The sequence below is a fragment of the Prionailurus bengalensis genome, chromosome E4 (genome assembly GCF_016509475.1).
Source record: "Prionailurus bengalensis isolate Pbe53 chromosome E4, Fcat_Pben_1.1_paternal_pri, whole genome shotgun sequence".
NCBI classification, from domain to species: domain Eukaryota; kingdom Metazoa; phylum Chordata; class Mammalia; order Carnivora; family Felidae; genus Prionailurus; species Prionailurus bengalensis.
Window position 1 is genome coordinate 4,664,916 of NC_057360.1, and position 21,482 is coordinate 4,686,397.

At 48.6% G+C, this 21,482-nt stretch overlaps 1 protein-coding gene across 1 annotated transcript in view; it reads right to left on the minus strand.

Annotated features, from left to right (window-relative positions):
• Nucleotides 1–21,482, minus strand: part of KIF26B (kinesin family member 26B) — a 472,500-nt gene that overhangs the window by 400,606 nt on the left and 50,412 nt on the right. The window lies entirely within an intron of this gene.

Below are 21,482 nucleotides of genomic sequence, written 5' to 3' on the forward strand. Positions count from 1 at the left end.
AAACAAACTTTGAGATAAGAAGCCATATCTCCATATTAAGGGCTACTCAAAGTCAAGTCTGCAGACAGTTTGCTGATGCCAGAGATAAGTATAGAAATTCAGGGTAAGCAGCTACAATCTCTTGCCCCAATTTGGGTATAAAATATATCCATTGTTTCCAATAGTAAAAAATAAAATTTTTTTAAAAAATACATATATATAGTAGAGGCTTATATTTTACATGTCTTTAGGAGTTTTTTTTTTAACTTTATTTATTTATTTTGAGAGATGAGAGACACTGTGAGCGGAGGAGGGGCAGAGAGAGAGACAGAATCCCAAGTAGGCTCCATACCATTGGCGCAGAGCCCGATGTGGGGCTTGAACTGTGAGACCATGACCTGAGCCAAGATCAAGAATCGGTCGCTTGGGGCGCCTGGGTGGCGCAGTCGGTTAAGCGTCCGACTTCAGCCAGGTCACGATCTCGCGGTCCGGGAGTTCGAGCCCCGCGTCGGGCTCTGGGCTGATGATGGCTCAGAGCCTGGAGCCTGTTTCCGATTCTGTGTCTCCCTCTCTCTCTGCCCCTCCCCCGTTCATGCTCTGTCTCTCTCTGTCCCAAAAATAAATAAATGTCGAAAAAAAAATTAAAAAAAAAAAAAAAAAAAAAAAGAATCGGGCGCTTAACCAACTGAGCCACGCAGGTGACCCGATGTCTTTAGGTTTTTCACTGTATTTTTCCAGTAACTCATTTTGACTGTATTTTACAAGTATATCAACATGTAACGTATTGGGAAATTTTAAATCTGGGCCTTCATCACAGATGGTTTAAGAAGCACTGCTCTCTCGGATTCTTTAAAAAGTCTTTAAAAAGACAAGGGGCGCCTGGGTGGCTCTGTCGGTTGAGCGTCCGACTTCAGCTCAGGTCATGATCTCACCGTTCGTGAGTTCAAGCCCCGTGTCGGGCTCTGTGCTGACAGCTCAGACCTGGAGCCTGCTTCCAATTCTGTGTCTCCCTCTCTCTCTGCTCGCACTCTGACTCTCTCTCAATAATAAAAATTTTTTTTTTAAAGTAAAAAGACACGTTTTATGACTTTCAAAGAATGGCTTTCTTGTTTGCACAGAAATGTGCATGTTCCCTAGAATAATGTGAAGTAATGCACTCAGTTCAAAAAATAGATTTTCCAGCACACAAGGGCGGCAGCGGGGGGGGGGGGGGGTTGTTTATAAAAACCTTAAAGAAGTAAACGGGGAAGTCCCACAAAGGCTTTTTTTGCCACGATGGTTACAAGTGCCTGGGGCCCAGCAACAGCGTCACAATTCACCAGGACATGGTTTCCCGGAGCCCAGGACGTGGGCTGCACCACGGCCGAGTGATCACCGGCACCACTACCTACCCAAGGCTCCCTGGGTGCTGGAGAAGCACTTTTCCTGCCACAGAACCCATCCAGATGGCCTCCAGCAGCCAACGGCACCTTGAAATTGGTGGCAGGAGAGTGGGCTTGCTAACAGAGATTCAGGGCTGTGCCATCTGTCCGTAAAGAAGGGAGATTAAACGCCCACATCTGCTACAGGCTCAATCTAAGGAGACATTTCAGAGGTGCATCGTACGTCATAGGCCTGTAGGTCGCATCTGTCTTTGTCCAGGCCCCGGGCTGGCAAAGGCCCTACCATGGGGGACGGTGGCACGGGAGGAAGAGGGGAGGGAGGGGACAGACCTGCAACCAGCCACGGTGCTAGTTAAGACATCACAACCTCTCTTCCAAGGACCTCCGCTGTTCCCCCAGCCATAGAAGCAGGTGAGGCCACCAGCTCTGACCGGGGTCTCATCTTGCCTTTTGTAATTTGGGGCAACTCACTTCGCTCGGCTGTACCCCGTTTTTCCATCTGCAAAGTGAGGGTTTTGAGTTGTGTGACCCCACACAGTTCTCGGGCCCCTGGCGTGTGCTTTAGAGCAAAGCAGACAGAGTCCCTGCCCCTGTGGGGCACACACTCGAGTTCTAGAGTTCTAGGACTCTAGGCAGTGTGCTTTTTATTTCTACCCTCTGGAGCTCTGGGGTTTAGATTTTTATTTCACCAAAAAGAAGCAAGCACATGGAAAACCCAAGCATTTGCATCATACAATGTAAATCACGGATTCTTTAGGAAAACTCACTACACCAAACCTCTAATTTATCACACAAATTTCATTCAGAGCTGATTGGGCTTTTTGGGGTTTTTTGTTGTTTTTGTTTGTTTGTTTGAGGGAGAACACGAGCAGGGGAGGGGCAGAGAGAGAAGGGGACAGAGGATCCAAACCGGGCTCAGTGCTGACAGCAAAGAGCCCAATGTGGGGCTCAAACTCAGGAACCGTGAGATCGTGACCTGAGCCTAAATCAAGAGGCAGACGTTGAGCCGACTGAGCCACCCAGGCACCTCTTTTTTTTTTTTTTAAGCTTATTTATTTATTTTGAGAGAAGGAGAGTCAGATACTTAACTGACTGAGCCACCCCGGGGCCCCCCGACTATTAACATCACAGATTTATAAAGGACTTTATTTCAAGTTTCCTTCACATGACAAAGTACAAAGTAGGTCACACGTTAACAATTATAACACTCAAGGAGCATTAGCGGTGCCCCAGGCATCGTGTGAAGCTCTTTCACGTATAGTAGCCTTTCTTTTAACAACAGACCAATGATGTAGGCAGTAAGTTGAGGCTGAATGAGATTAAGATTGATTTTCCCAAAGACCCACGGCTGGCAAATGATGGAACCAACATACGAAGCGAGCTCTCACTCGCCTAACTTTCTTTCCTATCCACGCCTCGTCCACCAAAACATAAATGACACAGTGTGTACAAACCGCTTGTGGTGGCGGTGTGTGGGAAGGTGGTAAGCATTTTCTCATTTAACTACCCAAAACAACGATCCAAATGGCAAACCCGGTATTTCACATACCTGCCTTAAAAGCCGCACGCATGGGTCCCACTTAGCAGTGATTACTTACGGCCCTTCGTACTGTACCCCAGCTCTTTATTTAGAATAGCACATCAGGAAGCCCTCCGATACTCTGAACTTTTCCCTTCTATCCCCTACTACCAGAAATCAAAAAGCAAATGTAACTGTTGATACATGTTCTTATGCAGCTGACATAAATTTTCATTTCCAATGGCAAAGGACACCTACCTCTAATTAACCATGGCCTTTAAAGTACAAACTTTTGGGGCACCTGGGTGGTGCAGTCGGTTAAGCGTCCGACTTCAGCCAGGCCACGATCTCGCGGTCCGTGAGTTCAAGCCCCGCGTCAGGCTCTGGGCTGATGGCTCGGAGCCTGGAGCCTGTTTCCGATTCTGCGTCTCCCTCTCTCTCTGCCCCTCCCCCATTCATGCTCTGTCTCTCTCTGTCCCAAAAATAAATAAACGTTGAAAAAAATAAATAAATAAATAAATAAAGTACAAACTTTGGGGACGCCTGGGTGGCTCATCGGTTAAGATCAGACTTCGGCTCCCGTCATGATCTCACAATCATGGGTTCGAGCCCCACACCGGACTCTGCGCTGACAGCTCGGAGCCTGGAGCCTGCTTTGGATTCTGTGGCTCCCTCTCTCTCTGCCCCTCCCCCACTCACACTCTGTCTCTCGCTCTCAAAAAATAAATAAAACATTAAAAAAAATTTTTATTAAAAAAAAAGCAAAGTACAACCTTCTGTTTTTAAGCTTATTTATTTATTTTGAGAGAGACGGAGACAGCGTGAGTGGGGGAGGGGGAGAGAGAGACTCCCAAGCAGGCTCCATGCTATCAGCACAGAGCCCTACGCTGGGCTCGAACTCACGAAACCGTGAGATCGTGACCTGAGCCGAAACCAAGAGTCAGATGCTTCACGGACTGAGCCACCCAGGCGCCCCTCAAGTACAACTTAGAGTAGTGGCCTAACTTGCAAAACGCCAACACATGCCAATGTTTTCGCGAACACATCAACCCTGCCAAGAAAGGCGGTAGCCCTCGATGGCAGCAAAGCGCAGGGCGTAGAACAGGAGAGCAGAGAGGGCAAAATGATGGTATCCGGTGACACCTCTTGGCTACTCAGCAGACAGGAGTGTGGTGAGGCAGTCTACCTCTTCCGGAAGATTCCGCCTTCTGGAAGCCAGGGAGGCCACGGCCAACACACAGTTGGTCCAAGTGCCCCTGGGTGTCCAGCAGTGGCTAACGTCCACCACAGCTGTGGGGGGGGGGGGCGTGGCATTTTAAGAGTACAGGCTTTCGTTCTCTTGGAAACACGGAACAGCAGGCTGGTGTCGCCAAGACCCAGAAAGGGAGCTCCCCCGCCGAGTTCACGCAAATCAAGAGCTTCCAGTCAAACCCGGGGAGTTTCAATAAATCAGAGTCCCTCTCCTCACTCTGAACTGCGTAATACCCCCCAAGAGGACCTTCAACTTGCATACTGAAGCCCCAAGGCCCTGGGCTGTCCCCACCCAGGTCCTGCCTATACACGGCCCAGGGTACACACTGCTATCTCACCGGCAAGCCTCGCCGTGCTGGGAAACTCCCTGTCTGGCCGTCTAGCTCCCAGAAACAATCAGGTGCGGCAAGGTAGCCCTGGAACCCGAGTGATGCCCTTGCAATGCCCAATAAGGCAGAGCTCCGCAGCCAAGCTCATCCAGAGCCGGGGCTGGTCTCCCTGAGCACATATGTGACACGCATACGTGAGTGTGAGTTGTGAGTGTGGGCACCACCCAGCCTCACAGGGGACAAACGATTGGGTGCTTACGTAAAAGCATCAAAGGGGAGTCCAACAACTGGAAGGTTCCAAAGTTGCCCGACTGAGGAACAGGGTGGGGTACAGAAAGGCTATTTTTAAGCCCTAAATTTTCCACTAAGCTGGTATTATTTATGTCGTCCACAAACTAACATTTATTAATTGAGACAGGCGCCACGCGAAACACAAGACACGGATTATTTCAGTAAATCCAAGCTGCCAATCCACCGGACAGATACCAACACCACCAAAATGTTCTATTAGCATGTCCGTTCTACAAATAAGAAAACCATGGCTTGGGGCACCTGGGTGGGTCAGTTGGTTAAGTATCCGAGTCTGGCTCAGGTCATGATCTCACGGTTCGTGGGTTCGAGCCCCGCGTCGGGCTCTGTGCTGACAGCTCAGAGCCTGGAGCCTGCTTTGGATTCTGTCCCCCCCCCCCCAATCCCTCCCCGGCTCATGCTCTGTCTCTCTCAAAAATAAAATACATGTTAAAAAAATTAAAAGAAAAATATGGTTTGGGGCACCTGGGTGGCTCAGTCATTTAAGTGTCCAATTCTTGATCTTAGCTCAGGTCGTGATCTTATAGTTCGTGAGTTCGAGCCCCACATCAGGCTCTGTGCTGATGGTGTGGAGCCTGCTTGGGATTCTGTGTCTCCTTCTCTCTACCCCTCCCCTGCTTGTGTGCTCACTCGCTCTTTCTCTCTCTCTCTCAAAATAAATAAACTTAAAAAAAAAAACTATGGCTAAGGGAGGAACTGATACATGGAGTACATATCTTATGGCTGGTTAAGAGGAGCTTTTTTTAAAAGTCATGGGGGTGGGAGGGAGGAAAGGGTGGGTGATGGGTATTGAGGAGGGCACCTGTTGGGATGAGCACTGGGTATTGTATGGAAACCAGTTTGACAATAAATTTCATATTAAAAAATTAATAAAATAAAATAAAATAAAATAAAATAAAATAAAATAAAATAAAATAAAAAGTGTGGTTGAAGAGAAAGAAAACTGTGGCGCTCCTCAGACTTTACTGTACATATAAATCAGCTAGTATCTTAATAAAATGTGAACTCTTTTCAGTAGGTCTGGTATGGGGCTTGGGATTCTGCATTCTGCAGGGGATGCCATGTTGCTGGTCCTCAGACCACACTTTGAGTCACAAGGTGCTAGAGAATGAGGACAAGGAAATCCACCTTATCTGAGACGCTGTGCATCCCGTTTTGCCACGCCTAACACTAGGGGTCCATATGACTCCGCAATTTTTCGACCAAGTCGAATACTGTATGATCACCGCAATGCCCGACATAGCTTATGAGTAACACATCTACAGGGCAAATCCTACAGAATCATTCACCTCTTTTTGGGCTCTGAGAACCTCTTGGAGGATGGGAACGTGTCCTAATCATCTTGTAACGCCCAGTGTCTAAAATGGTGTTTGACATTTACTTAATGACTATTAAACGCTTGCTGGGAGAATGTGGCTGTAATTCCCACGGTGTCCACTAAGGAGATGAGGACGCTAAGTAATCAAACCACAGACCTACAATTCGGGGCAGGGATGACAAATACATTTCAGCTCCTAACAAGCACCCCATTGCCAAGTTCAGTTACTGATGTCCAACGTGACTTGGAAGGAAAGGAGTAAAGAGCACACGGGCCATGAACTGGCCACCATTGCTAGGTCAGGATCTTCCGGAGGTTAGATAACAAAAGGGCGGGATAGGGACAGATTTTTTTCCATAATGTTACCAAATTCTAATTAAGGAGTATTATCTCCTTAGAACCGTTAGATATTTCTTATGTTTGTAAAAACTCAATGTATCTGGGTGCCTTCTGTCAATAAAGTTGACCAAATCCAATCCTGCACTTCTCCCCCTAGATAACTCCTTCATCTTTTCCCACTTATAGCCACTCGGGTTCTTCTAAACCTCCATTAATGACTTCCACTTTCTCCCTTCCCCTGCCTTACCCACTTGTCACCCAGAGCCTCCAAAGCCATGACTGCTCTTCAGAGATTCCGGATTTGGTGGAAACATTGTAACCTGGCTCCATTATTTTACTCTTCAAGCTGTCTTCGCAAGGATCTAATGAACGAGTACATCCATTTAACCTCAGAAACCTGAAGTCCTCTTTCAAAGTAGTTTTGCAACTTATTTTGTTCAAATCACCGGTTACTTTGCCAAATGTCTCCATTTATCTTAGTTGGGTGATGCCAACTCTCTAGCACATCCTTCTGGAAGGGGTGGATGGTACGGTATTCCCGGACTGCTTGTAAGATTAACATTTTCCCCCATAGCCTTGATATTTGAAGGATAGGTTTGCTGGATATAAAATCCTCAGCTCCCGCTTTCCTTAGGTCTCTTGAAAATATTGTGCATGCAGCATTGACAGGTCTGATACCAACCTAATTTTCTTCCTTTTTTTAAGTGACTTAGTATTTTTGCCTGCAGACCCAGCGGGCTGTTTTCATCACCTTCCTCTTCCTCTTCCATCTCTTCTCTTCCTAATCATGTTTAACTTACAAGTTTATCAGGATAGGTCTAGCATTTAAGCATTCTGGGTCAGTCTTCCCAAATACATGTAGAAACTTCCAATATGTAGATTCTCATCTTCTTTGTTCTGGAAAGAATTCTTGGATTGTAATTTTAAAAGTCCATTTTAGTCCACCGATCTGTTTCTTTTTTTTCTCTTCAATTATCGGTGTGTTGGACCTTCACTGCCTATCTTCTGTCGATCACTATCTCTGTGTCCCTTTCCACCTCATTTTGGCTGTCTTCTGCTCCTCTTCTCCATATCCCTTAATATATTTTCAGAAGATCCTGAATGGACACCTTGTAATTTTATCTCTGGGATGGTTTTGTCTTTCTCTTCAATTTCCTTCTTGCATGCCATAATCTCTCGTTTTAGATCTTCCAGGCTTTTGTTTCTATTTTTTGAGATTTTCAAATTTCCGATTTGAGGCTTTCTTTCTCCAAATACTCAGTTCACGTTGAAAGGAGTGTTATAGGTTTCGTTTGCTTAGTGGTTGTTTTAAGGGGGTGTAGTCTACTCCTTCCACTGAAGGGTTTTAGTTCTCATGTCCTGTTTTCCTTTTACAGCACATTTTTCTGCATGTTACATATCATCTTCTGGTCATTTCTAAATAACTTGGATGTTCCCGGACCAGTAAGAACGGGTGTTCCTAAAATCCTCTGGGTGGCTTACTAAGCTACTTAGTTCAAGAGCGCCCTCTTCTGTTGCTACAGTAAAGTGTAGTGTCTTAACAAACGGCACTTTTTGGCGGGAGGGGGCGCGCTAAGAAGTTGGTTTGGCTGGTCTTGGATGTTTATTTCCCCATTTATATGTAACTGAGATTTATAGTATTCTCTGTCCCCTAGTTACACTTCAGGCATGGGCTACAAATGCTTTTATTTGCTCTCTTTGTTAATCTTTATACACACCAACAGGAGCATGAATAGAGACTTTTGGAAAATTACAGCAATTCAGGCTTACGTGGCAGCCCCTTTAAGTCCAAAGCAACACTCCGATTACAGAATAATCAAACCTTTCCTTCAACTCACACTTTCAACAGTCACTGTGCCCATCACTTATAGATTACAAGAATACAACAATACAGTGTTAGTAAAATATACACAAACGCGGTAGTACACATCGGATTAATGAACAGAATAGCCAAGACCAAAGTTGCAACACCAAGACCAAATCGGTGACCAGACTGGATCTGGTTCCAGGGGACAGTTCTATCATTACCCCTCCAAGTTTTATATGTAACGAGCTCCTTACCATCAGGAGTTATGAAATACAACGTGCCTCCTTTAGGAATTATCCCTACATCACTCTGGGCAGAGGGCATCCGGCTCTCAAGAGATCACTTGGAAGGGAAATTTGCAACTTCCCTAAAAATACAATTTGGGGAATGTGACAATCTACCCAAAGAGGTGTGGGTAAAACCGGTCCGTATGGCCGGAATGTAACCTTGTCTAGTTTCCTTAAAGCTTCAGGCAGCTTTTGCAAGACAGTATCATGCGGTGGTTGGAGGCCAGTTCTGGAGTCAGACAAGCCTGGACCTCCGTCCCCGCTCCACTCCTACCCAGCCTGTGACCTTTGTGAGCAAGGTGACCTTGCTAAGTCCCAGCTGCACACTGAAGGTGGGATTATCTCCTAGGATCGTTGCAAGGATTGAGATAACAGATGTAGATCACTAACCAGTACTTTCTGCGCACAGTAAGCACTCCACGATGCTGGGTGTTTCGTTGCTCTCATTAATATTATTATTACTCCTTCCTCTAGTCCTAATTATAACTAGGGCATCTTTATCATTGAAAGGAAGAAACCCACATTTGCTTCTTAATTCAGAACACACGGGAAGATACGAACCTCAAGACAGCGCCTCCTGACAAACATCCAGATACAAAGGTGACTTCAGCTATGGAAATACACAGGTGTCGAGAACCCCTAAGGCCTAAGGCTCTGAAGGAGGACGCACGAAGGGGCTGCTGGGATGGCGGATGAAACAAGAGAGAGTGAAGAAGAAGGAGGTCTTCCTGGTGGACCCATTTGCTAAGGAATTTATGTTATCAGTGGCAGGTGCACTTTATATGACTTTTGAAGGCTTTCGAAGCGGCTTTTGAAGGCGGGTCTAAGAATTTTGTATCACCGTTTCCCATAAGCCATATAGTCAGAGTCTGGGGGAAAAAAAAAAATACAGTGGGCTTTTTGAAAAAGAACCCAAACAGAACAAAGTCTGCTACATTTAGTGGCTCAGGAAACAACGGGTTTAAAATTGTAGCCGTTCTTCCCACTTTCCTGTCATTATTGATTCGCAGCGCCACACCCCGGAGCACAGCAGGGAGCAAGTTGAGAAGGCAGTGGCTTTGCACACATTGGATCCGAGAGGCACGCACTGTCACCAGGGGGCCACGTGACCAGAGTAAGACGAAGAAAGGCCATGACAGAGGAGACAATGGAGGCCAGGCCTCAGGTCTGGCTGCAAAGACACAGCCAAGCTTCCCTGTCATGCTGGCTTACCTGTGGCGATGTGCCTCCCTCACCTGGAAGATTTGTTAAGCTACTGTTTTAGCAACATTGGGCAGAGGGTTCAGGAGACTTGAAATCTCCCGGCTGTGGAGTAAACAGGTGGGGCGCTTTCTCTTTAACCACACAGGTGAGTACGTGGTGATCCCAATGAAAAGGAAGAGACTGACATTTGTTTCTTAATTCAGAACACATGGGAAGATACGGCCCTCAAGCCAGCTCTTCCTTACAAACATCTAGATACAAAGGTGAGATCGGCCGGGGCGCCTGGGTGGCTCAGTCGGTTGAGTGTCCAACTTTGGCTCAGGGCATGATCTCTCGGTCTGCGAGTTCGAGCCCTGCGTCGGGTTCTGTGCTAACAGCTCAGAGCTTGGAGCCTGCTTCGGATTCTGGGTCTCCCTCTCCCTTTCTCTGCCCCTTCCCTGCTCATGCACTCACTCACTCTCTCTGTCAAAAATAAATAAACATTAAAGAAATTAAAAAGAAAACAAAGGTGACTTTGGCTACGGAAATGTACAAGTGTAGAGAACCCTATACTTTACAAGTGTACAACCCTGCCCCTTACAAGGATACCCTTCCTTCCCTCCTGAACCCATCTGCCACTCGGCTCAGCCAGAAACGCATGGCCCTCAGCAACCACATCTTGATACTAATGTCACCTCGGGCTGAAAAGGCAGTGTCCCTAGAATACGTAGGGGCTGACGGGGAGTCCACAGTTTTCCATCCCCGACAGTCCATTCAGAGCAGACCGCCTGCATCTCAAGAACCTGAAAACACGCCACCTGACCAGCCTGGGGCGCGCACCCGGGTGTCTGCGAGGCATCTGGGACGCCGTGGGTGAAAAGTCCACCTTCCCAATCGCGGCGGGCAGCACGGGACTCTGCAATGCTCTGCTCGGTCCCAGATTCAGAGATCACACACCCGCGAATGCACGAGTGCACGCGGCTCCCAGGCAGGGTGGCTGAGAGAGAAGACTCGCTCCCCGCCCCCCAGCCGGTCAGGAAGGCCCTGCTTCCCTTCCCCCTGGGAGGGGCTGGTTCAAGGGGACGCGCGCTTGGCCCTGCAACCTGAGAAACCAGCTCACCTGCAGGCCCCGAGTTCACGGCCCCGTTTTCAGTTTCATCTTTTCACTGCCCGGGATTGGAGGAGGAAAAGCTGTCACTGTCGGACAAAGCCTGGATTCCACACCTTCCCCGTGCTGGCAAAAACTCGTACAGGTGGTGAGGCCCCGCGCTGGGCGCGGCTGCTGCCCCGGGGGGCGAAGGCGCCCCCTGCTGGGGCCGCGGGGAGGACTAACGCCCACCGGGGATGGGAATCGCTCCGCACCGCGTCCCACACACAGCAAGCACTCAGCGACCGTGGGACCACCGAGAACCCCTCTTTTATTTTTTCTAACATCATGAGTTCAGTGAAACACAGAACAAATTTGCCAAGTGCCTGTTCCCTTAATCCTGAACCCCTTGTGTGTTTTAAGGGAAACTAGACCATATGGTTCAGATTTCGTTCACAAATAAATCAGCATAATGTTTGCTCAGTAAAAGCTGTTTTATGCTCTCGTTTTTATGGCCCTTTTTATCCCAAGTCCTAAAATAATAATAATAATAATAATAATAAAAGCTAGTTGTGCTTTGCTAAGGGTGAATAAACTTGGGCTGAAATCCTTCTCTCCCCTACGGACTGGGGGTGGGGTGCCCCCCCGATCATAGCTCCGGGAGCCCCTCGCTGGCCTCAAGCCACCTGCGCTGGACCTGGGAGTGAGGGGAGAATCCACAGCAAGGAAAGCCGGCAGGAGATGGGTGAGAGGAAACCCAACAGAAAAATAATTCCCAGTGGGAATTTCTAAATGTCAGGCCTAACAGCCTCACTCCTCCCGTCCGATGCAGCCAATGGGAGCCACAGATACATGCTTTCTCCTGCCACAGATCCCGATTCTGGGAAGTGGTTTTCTTTTGGAAAGAGCCCCCCTACCTGGTATCGTTCTCCTTGTTTTATAAACTATCTGGCGCTTTAACTGGGCTTTACAAAGCCTTATATCTATTTACAAAGCCTTATATCTAGTCAAATTCAAAGAGGACTTTTGCTTTTCTGAAACCAGGCAAACAGTGCAAATACGATCAGCGTTTATTTTGCACTAAGTGCCATAGAGGCAGCGTCCCTGCCCCGCCCCCAAGCAACAAGGGTTGGCTGAGCCCAGCTCCTTCCCCAGAACCCCACTGGGCATCTCGGCGTCCAGCCTCCAGAGTGTGACCTGTGTCTGTGAGCATCTGTGCTTGATCTCCATTTAGTCTGTGCATCCCCTAGCAAGATGTGTCCTACGGTACCAGAAAAAAAAAAAACCTGAGAGAGGTTATTCTGGGGGTCGAGGAATGCTCAAAAATTTTCCCATGTAGGTGAATAGAAATTGTTTCTTTGTTTCATGCCACTTCAGCCTAGGAAAGTTTTAATAAGAATGCTCTACTTTCAGACAGGGAGAAAAACCTGTACGTATCACGATATAAAGGAATAAACTACTGAGCCAGTAACACGCACATCTTAAATGCATTATGAAAATCAGCGGTACACAAAGTTCTGGCCTCAAGACCCCTTTACCCTCTAAAGTGCTGAGAACACCCAAATGCTTTTGTTTATGTGGTTTCTATTTTATAATAGAAATTAAAATGAGGACATTCCAAGATATGTATTAATTCATTTAAATATGATACACCAAACCTATTACAAACCAATGTTCTCGAGAAATATAATTATGTTTTCCCAAGCCAGAAAAAAAATGACAAATTTTTTTTGTAACATTTTTGCAAATCTCTTTAATGTGTGGCTTAATAGAATACAGGCCAGATATCCTATCGGCCTCTGCATCCAATCTGTCATGATTGGTTTTTGTAGTTACAGCATATAAAGAAAATTCAGCCTCACACAGATACACAGGGGGAAAATGGAGTATTTTAATAGCCTTTTCAGATAATCATGGCTATTCATCTTTGATACAAAGCAAAACCTCACAAGTGGCAGTTTCTTAAAGGGTAGTTTCAATGGGGCACCTGAAACCATGCAATGACTTTTCATACTCTGCTACGTGGAAATTCCTTGGTCCATTTACCCTTGGAAAGGAACTTTTACCACGTATGATGTAACGTCATACACGGGTCATCCGGAAAACAGTGATTCACATGCTGGTACGTGCCATTTACGAGATTTTATTCTTTTTTTTTTTAATTTTTTAATGTTTATTTATTATTGAGAGACAGAGAGAGAGAGCACAAGCAGGGGAGGGGCAGAGAGAGGAGGAGACACAGAATCTGAAGCAGGCTCCAGGCTCCGAGCTGTCCGCACAGAGCCTGACGCGGGGCTCGACCTCAAGAACCACGAGACCATGACCCGAGGCGAAGTCGAAGACTTCACCGACTGAGCCACCCAGGTGCCCCAAATCTACATTACTTTAAAAACCAGATGTGTTAAAGTCGCCACCCATCTCATGAGAAAAGCCTTCAGGTGCTGAGCAGCGATCAAGCTCATGATGACACAAGTATCCAGAATTATTTTTTTTCATGTTATTTACTTTTGAGAGAGAGTGCAAGCAGAGGAGGGACTGAGAGAGAGAGACACAGAATCCGAAGCAGGCTCCGGGCTCTGAGCTGTCAGCACAGAGCCCGACGCAGGACTCGAACCCACAAACTGTAAGATCGTGACCTGAACCGAAGTGGGACGCTCAACTGACTGGGCCACCCAAGGCGCCCCATCACCATGGGCATTCTTAATCAAATACCAACTTCTTTTTCTACAGGTGTGGGGCAAACAAGTAAGTACAGTTTGGTGCCACAGCCCCACTGCACCTGCCGATGCCTTTGCTCCATCAATGTCAAGGTACGTGATGTAAAGGGTGAGAAAAGTCCTAGCGTTGTTATGAAATTAACGGAGACATCCGGGCCCCCCGAAGGGGCTCTGAACACCCTGAGCACTGCTGTGCCTCACACCTGAAAGGACTCTCACACAGGAAGGCGTCTATTTTATGCTTCCGTTTATATGCAGTTCCGGAACAGGCAAGAATCATCTGTGCTGCAGAAAATCAGAACAGCGTCGCTCGGGGGTGGGGGGTCCGAGGGGCGTGACCGCGAGGGGCCGAGAGAGGACTTTCTGAGGCCATGATCATGTCCCGCGGGGTGTCTCCAAACTTCTCTGAGATGCATCAGAAAGTGAGATCGAGAAATGAATGCAGGGTTCCTCGACCGCAGCACCACTCAGGTTCAGGGCTGGATAATTCTTTGCGGCGGGGGCGGTCCTGTGCGATGCGGCGCGTTGAGCCACACCTGGCCTCGTCGAGATGCCACCAGCCTGCTCCTCCAGTTGTGCCCAACAAAAATGCCCACAGACATTGCCCAAGGGTCCCCTGAGGAGCAAACTCACCCCCCAGCTGAGAACCACCGGATGAAGGGAAAGGCTGGTGGGATATGCAGAAAAGCAAATAAAACCAAATGTGAAAGGTACAAACCAGAGGGTGGGCGATACAGGCGTCTACTGTATAATCCTTCCAACTCTACTTAACCTGTGAAACTTCTATTAAACTCGGGGGTAAACACGCTATTGTTCTGTCGCATAGCTGAAACTGACAGACTAGTTGGTCAATCAAACCTCAACTTAAATATAACTTTTTAAATGCTCTTGTGCTGCAAGTAACCTTCTTTGCACTTAATATTACACTGCTAAGATTCCTCCAGATCACTGTGTGTCCCTGCAGGCATTCGTTTTGGCTACAGTTTTTAAAATCCCACTGTGTGAACCACTCTACAGTGTATCCACTCTCTCAGCAGTCGACGGTGTGGTGTTGTTGGTGTTGTTTCAAGGCTCTGCGTTGTGAGGCTATGAATGTGCTTGTCTGTGCAATTCGCGACTCAGTCCGCTAGCCTTGTTCCTTGATTTTTCTTCCCTTGCCATTTACATGAGGCTCTCCCCGCTCTGAGATCCAATAAAAATTCACCTGTATTTCCTTCTCTTCCTTTCGGTCTTTCATTTTCTACAATGAATCATTTACTCCCTCCGGAATATATGTGCTATCTTTCAGTGTTCTTTCCAGACCCCTTATGTTAAGATTCTTTCTCCCCTCATTATGTTGGCATGTGATATCTAACCATTACAACGTACCTCTTCCTACACATATAGCGGTGGGGGGGACAAGAATATCTTGAACAAGATCTTCTTGGACAAGAATATCTTCTAGAATTATGTGCTTCACACCTGGGGAGAATTACGGTTCATCTTCTTTGTATTCCCACAGCTGTGGCCCCATCTGCCCTGGACCCAAGCTCCCCTCGAGCGTCCATCTGACTCTACTGATAGATCATAAATTCCCATCAGCTGGGGCACCTGGGGGGCTCAGTCGGTTAAGCGTCCAACTCTTGGTTTCGGCTCTGGTCATGATCTCACGGTTTCGTGAGTTCGAGCCCCTCGTCTGGCTCTACACTGACAGCACAGGGCCTGCTTGGGATTCTCTCCCCCGTCCCCCCCCCCCCCCCCCCCCCGCTCCTCCCGCACCTGCGCTGTCTCTTTCAGATAAATAAACTTAAAAATTAATTAAGTAGTTCCCATTAGCTGTGGCACAGCCAGACCTAGAACCCAGGGTCCTGACTTCCCTGGGCTTCAAAGGATAAAAAAACACATTTCTGAGGTTTTACTTCCAAACCCAGAATCGAATCCATGGCTACTGGGCAGACTGGATGCAAATCCAAAGTGTAAGGCGGGAGGAGTCAGGGCAGAGGCAGCACCAGACAGAGTGGTGTTCCTTTCCTTCAGACCTGGAGGGGGAGTCAGGCCACTTCTGAGCCAGGGGCCGGCAGGCTCGTAACAAATTCGCCAAGCGCTCACAGGGACGGGGGAGCCCCTTCCAAAGATGCCGTTCTTGCTTTCGTCCCTGTTTTCCTTCTCTTTCTTTGGTTTGGCCCCACGAGTCTCGCGGGCGACATGATCTCCCCTGTTTACTGTTACTGTTGCTGCTGTTTTGAAAACGTTCGGGTGGGGAGGGAAAAAATTAATCTCCCAGTAACAAACTTATTTATTCAAATGTCACTCTGGAGCTTAACGGACACCAGCTGAGGGGAAGACAATCATCAGAATCACTCCAAATGCCACCGTCCTGGGCTGACGTCTGGTTTTTATGGCCGCCACTAATCCCTGGGGCCTGCTCCTTCCCCATCCCCTTCTTTCCCAGGCTGAAATTTGGGCATCCCGCAGACAAAATGAGGACAGTGGAGCCGTGTGAAATTCGTTACCGAGGAAGGACAAAACGGCTCGGGTTGTGTTCGTCCCTCCCCAAGCCTGTCCCACCCACCCCAGGCCCCAGAACCCACACCCTACACTCCTGGGATTTCCATTGTGTTTGGAGATTCTGTGGCTTTGCGAAACAGTGCTGGTGTTGCTGTTAGTTAAAGAAAACCAGCTGCAAAATCTCAGCCTTTCCTTGCAAGAGGCAGAATTGTGTCCTCAAAGAACGTATCTCCCACAGTGCCCACCACACACACACACACACACACACACGCACGCACGCACACACACTTCACTGGAACACCACACTGTCACATTTCTTATCCCTCCTGATGCCTGACTAGTGAGGGACACTCCCTTGGGAATCCTCATCCATCACAGATGACCAATCGCTCTGAAATTTTACACCCGGTTCCTCACCCCCTGCAGCCCTCCACTCTGATGGTGCAATTACCCGCCAAGCTGGGGGCTGAGGCTTCTCGAACCCAAAGCTGGAGGGAAAATGGGAGGAGCAGAGAATGTGAAGACAAAAGACCCACATCCCTCTCCTTTGGTCACCTAGCCTCCCCGAGCCTCGTTCCTGCATCTGGGAAAAATGGAGCCGTGGTCATAATTCTCACCCTACGACCTGCAGGGCTGCGGCAGGACTGACTGTGAACATATATGAAAGACTTAAGACCCCGATCGGCGTGATTTACTATTAACTGTTGGTCTCAACTGTCAAGGGGAAGACAAATAATTCTCAGAAAGGAAAGCCCTGCCCTGTTCCTCTTAATTTTCTGGTCCACGCCTCCCGTGTCACCCACCCGGCTGCCGATGCAAACTGGACCGCCAGAAGCGCCACAGGAAGGACCCGGCAGGGGTCCTCCTGAAGGCCCAGCGTCCTGGTGGAGTCTCACCTGTCCCCACGCCACCTGCAAAGGCAAATCAAGGAGCTCACGGGCGAGGGAGCTGCTCAGAGACGCTGGCAGGAGTGGAGGCAGGTGCAATCTGCCCCTCCCCCCAAAAGCCTACCCAGACCCATGGGGACAGTCCTAGCAGCCAGGGCGGGGCGTCACCCCTCTCCCCTGCCACCGCCGCGCCACCGCCGCCTCTGCTGGGAAGGGGGGAGCTGTCAGGAAAGGCCAAGATCAGGCTGGAAACGGGAAAGACACAGCTAACGCGCTGGTTCCTAATACAAGCAGGTGTTTGGTGCCTCTCGAAGCGACAGTGCTTTCACCTCTCGGACAGACGGGGAGAAGCCCGGGTCAGAACAAGCTGCTTGTGACCGTGGGGGAGGGGCGCCTCCCAGAAAACCAAGTGTGTGCACAATGCTCCCTCCTGGCAACACCCAGTCTCCGAAGGATCCGCACGAATTGAGACGGCTGGGTCAGAACCGCCCACACGAATGCGGGGAGAAGGGTCTCGGGTGTGGCCACGCGGAGCTTGCCAGGATGCACAAAAAGCAGAAGTGGACGACCGATAACTTTTTAGTGGCTCATTTCTGCCCCCAAACTCCCTTTTTAAAAGGGCCCATCCTGGGGCGCCTGGGTGGCTCGGTGGGTGGAGCGTCTGACTTCGGCTCAGGTCACGATCTCACGGTTCGTGAGTTCGAGCCCCGCGTCGGGCTCTGTGCCGACAGCTCGGAGCCTGGAGCCTGCTTCGGATTCTGGGTCTCCCCCTCTCTCTCTGCCCCTCCCCCCCCCCCATTCTCCCTCTCTCTGTCTCTCAAAAAAAAAAAATACATTAACATTAAAAAAATATTTAAGGATCATCCTGTTCACGAATTCGCAGATTTGGAAATATAAAGCCCTCCCCCTACAGCAAGGTACAATGCACACTTGTTGGTGAAAATTCTTAGCGCGCACCTGTGAAACCCCCAGTGAAACGGTCTGTTCCCCGGACAGTCCCCAGCTTCGCGAATTCCCAACAGCACACCACATAGCTCCTGGGGTCACCACGGGCTGGCAACGGGGCCGAAGGCGAAACCTGGTTCTTGTTCTCCCACGGGGAGCAGATCCCGCAGCCGACCGGGTGAAACCCCCACACCTGCCTCTGTCTCTTCACTCACCCTCCTGTTCTCCTTCCATCTCAGATGGGCAGAAGGGGAGGCAGGAAGGAGGAGACCCTGAACTCCGTCTGTTTGCACCTGAGCGACCCCCGTCCCGTGACAGCTGCGGATCCTATACCCGCTCACCTAGGCCAAGCAGACCACAGGGATGGAACCCCATTCGCGGAGGTGGCCCTAAGGCACCCCACCAAGAAGCCCCAGGCACAGCCTTCCTCCTGGGGCCTCATTTCACCACTCGGTGACATGAATACGATGACAGAAAGCCAGATGCCTGGGACTCGGCCTCAGAGTTCTAGGGGTCCCAGGCCTGGCCTCTGCCCTCTGCCCGGTGCACAGGACATATGTGTGCTGAATGGCACCCTGCATGGTGCAAAAGTCACCGATCAAAATGACATTACTAGATCGCCAAATTGGGACTGAGGGGAGAAAGGGCGGGCTAAGTTCCAGCTCTGCCACCGGCTGGTTAATCTCGAGCACTCACTTATTCTCCCTGTGCCTCTCTGGTCCTCGCTCGTCAAAGCGGGGTGGTCGGAAAACCTAACCGGCAGGGTGGTGGTGACCGAGGGCGACACGGAGAAGCGCGCACGCACAGTCCCTGGCAGCGATGACCAACGTTACCGTTAAGCAAGTCAGGAAGCCACTCTGAACTTCAGTTTTGTCGTCTCAAAACTGAGGTTAATATCTTAGCAGGCAACCACTCGGGACTCTTGGGGGCGGGGGGGTGGGGGTGGGGACAAGGGATGTCATGAGATTACATGTCGGAAATAATATGCGTGTTGCAGTATTAAAATAAAACAATTACAACTGAAAAACAGAATAACAACCATCCGTTGTCCAAATTTTCAAGGGAAAACGTTCCAGAACACAAAAAACATTTCTCCTTAACGCAAAGTTTCCTCTGTTTTGCTACTGAGTTGGGTACAAGTTTTTGGTTTTTTGTTTTTTTTTTTTTAACCATGTATAGCTCTTTCTTCTCTCAAGTTCTATCGTTGGAGAACAAACAGGGCCTCAGAGAGGAATTCGCCATCCCATCTCCGTCCCCAGATGAACAGAGAGCAATGGGGAACCTCCTTGCCAAGGTCAACACCTTCCCTGCAGGAGGAATGCCTCTGAGCTGGGTCAGGAAGAGCAAAGCGTCTCTCAGAACCGTGATGGATACGCTGCTACGACGGTCTCATGTGAGAAAAGGCAAAAGTGAAACATTTTCATAAGAAACAGTTAAAAAAGAAAAAAAAAACCAACAAGAAAAACTAGAGGCCAGAATACAGTCCTCCCTGAAGATCACTAAACCCAGGCAAATCTTTCAATGCCCTGACTCAGTCCGAAAGAAGCAATCTGCCAAGGAACAGAGGTCGACTCCTACCCCGGGACGTAGAGCCTGCTTAGGCTAATTTCCAGGGGAGCTGCGCCCCATCTGACTAAACGAGTTCTTCATTTAAAATCCAACGATAATTCCCAGGAACAGAAAGCGCACTTTCCGAAAGGCTACAATAAATCAATTTTTCGTGCCTGCGTACGATCTAGCCTTCGCCACTTTAGTTCATCTTAATAAACAAGTTACTCGTTCAAAGGAAAATAAATGAAATGTTTTGCCTTGAGGGACAGTTTTATTTTTAATAGTTTGGTGCCACGGCGACAGAAGTAATATTCCGGGATGTGAATTGCCTTTTGTTCTTCGGGAGTTCTTGAGGACAGGGTGGGGGCAGGGTGGGCAGAGGGGCCGCCATCTTTCTGAGTTCCCCTGCTCGAGATCACAAGCGCGAGTCCTGTCTCCTGCTCTTGTCTTTGGTACAGACACATCTGCTCCTGCAAAGAGCTCCATTAAAAGAAGTGGTGCTTTATCTTCATAAGGTATCAATGCAGTGTCGAGCGGTTTGGAATTTATTGAAGCAAGTCAAGCCAATAAAAATGGGACTCAAGAAGAAGGGGTTTCTCCTCAAAAAAAAACGAGTACTACAACTATGACTGACACTGGGGTCTGGCTCCTTTAATTACAAAATCCCGAAAGGAAGATTAGGTCAGGCCAAAATCACAGCATTCCACACGATGAACGTAGAGGGCACATTTTCAAATAATCTAAGAAATTATCGTGTAAGTCTCTAAAGAGACACAAAAGTACAGAGGTGATACACAGAGACCCAATTTCTACTATGCCAGCTTCCCAGGTCCAAAATACAACCTTAAAGGATGTAAGACCATCAGGAGCAGAAACCAGCTCCAGTTCCCTCTTGCGGCCCCTGAGCCCAGTGTAATGCCTGGCACGGAACAGACACTGAATGAATATGTGATGGAATGATAGACGGATGGATGGATGAACAGATGAATGGATGGATGGATGGATGGATGGATGGATAGGTGGATGGATGGATGGATGGATGAGTAGATTATGGATGGGTGGATAGATGGATGGATGGACAGATGGGTGGTTGGTAAGATGGACAGATGGATGGATGGTTGGGTGGGTGGATGGATGATGGATGGACTGGTAGGTAGATGGATAATGGATGGATGGATGGATGGGTAGATAGAAGGATAGATGGACAGATGAACAGATGGATGGATGGATGGATGGATGGATGGATGGATAGGTGGATGGATGGATGGATGGATGGATGGATGGATGGATGGGTGGATGGATAGGTGGATGGATAGGTGGATGGATGGGTGGATGGATGGATGGATGAGTAGATTATGGGTGGGTGGATAGATGGATGGACAGATGGGTGGTTGGTAAGATGGACAGATGGACGGATGGATGGGTGGGTGGGTGGATGGATGATGGATGGACTGGTAGGTAGATGGATGATGGATGGATAATGGATGGATGGACGGATGGATGGATGGATGGATGGGTGGATGGATGGATAGGTGGATGGATGGATGGATGGATGGATGGACAAAAAAACAAGTGAACTAACAAATGAAATGAATCCTCAGAGAAGGAAAAGTCACCCCAGGCTTCCAGAAATGGGAGGGAGGGAAGTTCTGGCTCTGGGCGCCCTCAACCAAGAGATCCCCTTCTGTCAAAGAGGCATGTTCAGTAATTTGGGAGTTCTTTTCCTCTCAGGAACGGAATCTACTCCACAGGAATTCTTCCTGACATCTTCACAACACCCCAGGGAAGGAAGGCTCCTCAGACCACATCACATCAGGTCACCTGGCTGGTCACCCAGGAGCCAGACCCTGGAAGTACAGCTGACCCTTGAACAATACGGGGGCTGGGGTACTGACACCCTGCCCTCCGCGTGACTCCCCCGAAACTAGACTATTAATAGTCTACCGTTGACTGGAAGCCTTACTGATGACATGACAAGTTAACACATTATTTTGTATGCCATGAGTAGTATATACTGTATTGTTACCACGAAGTAAGCCAGAGAAACGGAAGGAGTTTTTAAAATCATAAGGATGGGGCATCTGGGGGGCTCAGTCAGTCAAGCAT